This window comes from Aphis gossypii, chromosome 1 (genome assembly GCF_020184175.1).
Source record: "Aphis gossypii isolate Hap1 chromosome 1, ASM2018417v2, whole genome shotgun sequence".
Classification (NCBI taxonomy): domain Eukaryota; kingdom Metazoa; phylum Arthropoda; class Insecta; order Hemiptera; family Aphididae; genus Aphis; species Aphis gossypii.
Window position 1 is genome coordinate 41,033,769 of NC_065530.1, and position 5,964 is coordinate 41,039,732.

General features: G+C 28.1%; 1 long non-coding RNA gene across 2 annotated transcripts; it reads left to right on the top strand.

The window, feature by feature from the left end:
* The first annotated feature begins 942 nt into the window (after positions 1-942).
* LOC126549567 (uncharacterized) lies at positions 943-5,541 on the top strand. 2 transcript variants are annotated; one of them, XR_007603673.1, is made up of 2 exons: positions 943-2,469; positions 3,018-5,541. It is a non-coding gene; the product is annotated as an uncharacterized LOC126549567 (long non-coding RNA). The 2 variants fall into 2 exon arrangements; XR_007603674.1 differs by having other exon boundaries at positions 3,563-5,541.
* The last annotated feature ends 423 nt before the right edge of the window (positions 5,542-5,964 follow it).

The following is a 5,964-nucleotide window of genomic DNA, read 5'->3' on the forward strand; positions in this document are numbered from 1 at the left end:
TCGTAGCCCATAACACCTCCCCACAAAAAAAGGTTTATGTCTGCAAGACAGAAATCTTTATAATTTTTATTAAATGCACTCAGTTACACTTACAATTTCAATTTTACATTTATCACTTAATAATAGTGTTAGTTATATCAAATTTAAATCAATTAACAAAAATATAAAGTATGTTAGTACAATTTATTAATTTATGTATTATTTATATATATTTTTTTATAATATTTAAATCTCCTTCACCTTGATTATTACAATTAAAATAATAAAATTAATTCGTGAATAATTAATTAATATTATACACGAAAGTTACATTCTACCCACATACCAAATTAAATAACTGAATAACTAAACTTAATCATAGGATATAACAGTATTTATACTCTAAAATGTTTTATTAAATTTTCGTACTGTTGCTTCTGTAACACATAATTGAATATACACTTTGTATATTCCACATCCAATCTTGGGTCATGTGCATACGTAGTCTTATGTTTCTTATTACATATTCTGTCATGCGTTTCTACTAAGTTCAACAATCTTCCTGTTTTATCGAATTTTCCTATATCTATTTCGAAGATATTCTCCCTATTGCATAATTTTTCAAACTGAATAAAAAAATTCTTATTAAAATACTTGTCATAACATGTAATGTTTAACATTGGATAATCTAAATTTAACCTTTGTAGAATTGTTTTATCCGAATGCCCATTCCATACTACTATTATAATATTTTCCTTATTCCCTTGTTTGATATAATGATCAATATACTCTCTCGTTAAATTATTTCGTGTTGAATTTAAACTTTGTTTTAACTGATCTAAACACGCATCTCGTAACTCTGTTTTGCACACAAATATTCTCTTTATCTCTTTAACTGCTACTTGCAACTCTTTTCAATCAAGGGTCTAGCTTTTTCGTCAATTGGTAGCAATAAAGGTCTACCTTCTAACTTACTAACCTCAAATTTTTCAAGCTATTTGATATAGCATCAGAGATAACTACTATACTCGTTCTTTTTACCATTGTCTTGGTGAAGATGGTTCAGCACGATTTAACGACGAAGTCCACTTTGTCGTATGTCTTCTTCAGAGAGTGTAGGAAGTTTGAATTTAAAGTTATTTATTCACTGAGACAATGTATATAATTAAAAGCTAGCCCAACGTGTTGTTAAGTATAGAACAACGCCATCGGTCTATGCGTGAGTGAGGCTTAACTATGTCTAATTCTTAATACTACCACAACCCTTTTTATATTAAACTATTTGGGCGTAGTCCCAAAAAAATACGTACGTGTCATGGAAAACAGGAAATTCGACTATAAGTTTCTATTTCATGTTTACTATGACCAATTATTTAAATACATAATTTTAATCTTAAAAATCTATATAAACGATTATTAAAACCATGTTCGTAATCCAATTATCTCGTAACTATGTTTTACACACAAATATTCTCTTTATCTCTTTAACTGCTACTTGCAACTATTTTCAATCACGGGTCTAGCTTTTTCGTCAATTGGTAGCAATAAAGGTCTACCTTCTAACTTACTAACCTCAAATTTTTCCAAGCTATTTGATATAGCATCAGAGATAACTACTATACTCGTTCTTTTTACCATTGTCTTGGTGAAGATGGTTCAGCACGATTTAACGACGAAGTCCACTTTGTCGTATGTCTTCTTCAGAGAGTGTAGGAAGTTTGAATTTAAAGTTATTTATTCACTGAGACAATGTATATAATTAAAAGCTAGCCCAACGTGTTGTTAAGTATAGAACAACGCCATCGGTCTATGCGTGAGTGAGGCTTAACTATGTCTAATTCTTAATACTACCACAACCCTCTTTATATTAAACTATTTGGGCGTAGTCCCAAAAATATACGTACGTGTCATGGAAAACAGGAAATTCGTAGAATTGTAAACTGGTTCACTTATCCCATATTTCTACATGCTTAAACAAAAAGCCAATAAATTATTGTACTATGTGTTTAACTATCATAAATAGTAAAACGATTATGTGCTAGTAAAGTGACTATGTCGGTTTACTACACGATGTTGTTGCAACATTATCCTATAATTAAAATAGACGATAAGGTGATGTTGGTTTACAAAATTAATTTTTCATAAAATATTTAATGATTGTTTTTAAAAAATGTCTTTTGATTAAATTAATTATATCTATTATTGTAATAAAAAAAAATGTGTTTTTGCTTACTTCGGATACTACAACCGACTCCTCGTTATCGCTTCTAAAAGAGTAGCAGGACATTTTTTTTTTTATTTAAAAAAAATTAATTAATTGTATAACATTTATTATGTGCTATAGTCCAATAATCTAAGGCCGTATTCTCTACAGGCGTCTTGACCGTTAATGAGTCTTCATGCTTTTTTATATTTAAGGTGTTCTCTGCATCGGTTGGTATAGTTGGATCTGTTATTAAATCTAATATTTTATCTGTATAACAGATAGAGGTGCTCTATAAAATAATAATTAAATTATATTTATATTTTTTCGTATAACTCACCTTTTTCGTCTTTTTTGATACCGGTTTCTTCTCCGGTTTCACACCTAACCTTTTCGCTGAACTTTTTTTTTGTGATGATGTTGTTGCAATATTATCCTCTAATTAAAATAGACGATAAGCTGATGTCGGTTTACAAAATTAATTTTTCATAAAATATTTAATGATTGTTTTTAAAAAATGTCTTTTGATTAAATTAATTATATCTATTATTGTAATAAAAAAAAATGTGTTTTTGCTTACTTCGGATACTACAACCGACTCCTCGTTATCGCTTCTAAAAGAGTAGCAGGACATTTTTTTTTTTATTTAAAAAAATTAATTAATTTTATAACATTTATATGTGCTATAGTCCAGTAATCTAAGGCCGTATTCTCTACAGGCGTCTTGACCGTTAATGAGTCTTCATCCTTTTTTATATTTAAGGTGTTCTCTGCATCGGTTGGTATAGTTGGATCTGTTATTAAATCCAATATTTTATCTGTATAACAGATAGAGGTGCTCTATAAAATAATAAATAAATTATATTTATATTTTTTGGTATAACTCACCTTTTTCGTCTTTTTTGATACCGGTTTCTTCTCCGGTTTCACACCTAACCTTTTCGCTGAACTTTTTTTTTGTGATGATGTTGTTGCAATATTATCCTATAATTAAAATAGACGATAAGCTGATGTCGGTTTACAAAATTAATTTTTCATAAAATATTTAATGATTGTTTTTAAAAAATGTCTTTTGATTAAATTAATTATATCTATTATTGTAATAAAAAAAAATGTTTTTTTGCTTACTTCGGATACTACAACCGACTCCTCGTTATCGCTTCTAAAAGAGTAGCAGGACATTTTTTATTTAAAAAAATTTAATTAATTTTATAACATTTATAATGTGCTATAGTCCAGTAATCTAAGGCCGTATTCTCTACAGGCGTCTTGACCGTTAATGAGTCTTCATCCTTTTTTATATTTAAGGTGTTCTCTGCATCGGTTGGTATAGTTGGATCTGTTATTAAATCTAATATTTTATCTGTATAACAAATAGAGGTGCTCTATAAAATAATAATTAAATTTTATTTTTATTTATTTTTATCTATTTTTTATACTTAATATATTCAGTGACTTAAATGATACTTACGTTTCTGCATCTCCCTCGACACGAGCCATGGTCATACTAATTTAGCTTTGATATCTCGTAGATATTACTAACATATTACTAAATAATATGATGATTGTCCAAAACTACAATAAAAGAATATAATAGAAACATGTCCAATCAGCTCAAGGTTGTATAGTTGTTAATTTGGTTGCCTACACTAAACTCCGTTATTTGGTTAATTATTTTTAAATAATATGTTAGTGCACTAGCCTCAGTGCAACAATTATTTGGAATTTGAAATAAAATGATTAATTAATCATCGAATATATGTCTAATAAATTTATTTTTACCTTTGAAAATTTTGCTTGGAATATTTTATACATGAAAATGTCTCCAATAGCTCTATGTCTTACGACACCATTACTATAGGTATAGATAAAATTAGGTTGCGCGTCGACCTCTGAAAAGTTTGAATTGATAATTGCATGCTTTTCCGGTAATTCAAAATCCACGAAACTAATTTCTAAAATAGGAGCTCCATGCTGACAAACGCGTATGAGTGGCTTAGACTTTCAGATTTGACAGTGTATTTTTCAGATAATATAATTGTATTTATAATTACCTTATCTTTAGTATATAAAAATGAATAAACATTGTATCATTTAATTCCAAAACCAGTATGTATACTAACAAATTATGTTTATATAAAAGCTAGTTATAACTTTTTAGCAATAATCAAGACAAAAGAATTGTATTCGACATAATATTATCAGTTTCAGTATTCAGCATGTAAAACAGCTCATGATATCCTTTTATGTCCCGAAATTAATCAATTACATCCTATAAATACAAGACCAATATGTGAAGTACAACTACTGCAAGATCCACTCAACGCACCACAAAGTAGCGAAGTAAGAGAAATACAAATGAACATATTCGTTACATGTAATTTGGGCAAGGAATCAAGTACTATAGAAGGGGTAGGAATAATATACCTTAATGAAACTTGTAAAGATTACGCTACACAAGATATGTTTATACCAGGAAAAAACCAGTCAAGAAGCGTATCCAGATTTTATATTTAATTCAATATGTCAAACTAATACAAATATGACCAGTTTAGCAACAATGGAAACCAAAAACATTTTGAATAACAAAATGGACGACTTAAATTAAGTCTCAAACATACATATGGTTATTTACAATTTCTTAATAATAATATACGTACTTTTGAGGATATTGAGGATAAAATAATTAATATATGAATGTATATTAATATTAATAACATCAACCAGAGATTGTGGGTTTTTAATTTTATGATAAAATCTGTAATAAAAATAGTGCAACTTGACCATAGGTCAAGGAGAAGCATGGAAATCATTTTCCGAAACGAACACGCTACAATAACATCAATTTCATCATCATAGTCAATACTGGAACCATATATGGAAGAACCATAAGAACAAGCAGTATCACTGTGTCCAAAAATGAAGACTTCATATTAAACTGCAAAAATTGGAGAATTTTTCTTAGAGGGGAGAAATGTAGAGTAATCCAATGTTTTCCTATTATTTTATCTTGAGCTGTTGAGAAACTGTATTACTAGTTGTATAAGTTATTTTATTATGTCATCGTTTTAGTCAATTTACACATTTTAGATATTTTAGCAATTTTTTTTATTTATGTTTCTTTTTGCGAAGCTGTTACATGATAAAAAAACAAATAGTTGTCTTTTCTTGTTTACCATCGCACACACATCCGGGAACTACGACATATTTTTCTGTATAAGAAGGGTCGTAGTTGCTATTTAGAAATTAGATATAATTTAACAACAATTATACATAGACCGGTGCAGTTGTTCTATATTAACGACTTATCGGGATATTTTTAACTTGTCTCAGTAAATAAACTTTATTATATAACTTTATTAAGTATTGTTTATTTATTACAAACCTCTCATCGCCGAAGCGGACCTACAACAAAGTGGGACATCATCATTAAATCGTGCTGAGTCAATCTCTATTGAGACCGGCTCACTACAATATACCTTTTATGATTAGATTTTCTATATGTTAAATACGTTTTATTGTTTGAGAGTGTCAATGTTTAAATAAATAAATAAATAATCAAGACTAAAATGATTATCGATGTCATCAATATTTTTAAAAACGAAAATTAAAATTTAAGTTGGAATTTTTGGATTAAATATAGGTACATGCTCGTAGGCATTTTAATTTAACGTGTTAGTAGTTTATTAATATATTTGGAATATTATATTGCATTAAAAATTAATGTATCAATACTAATTAAATGAAAATATAAAAATCATTGATTATAAAATCATATTTAT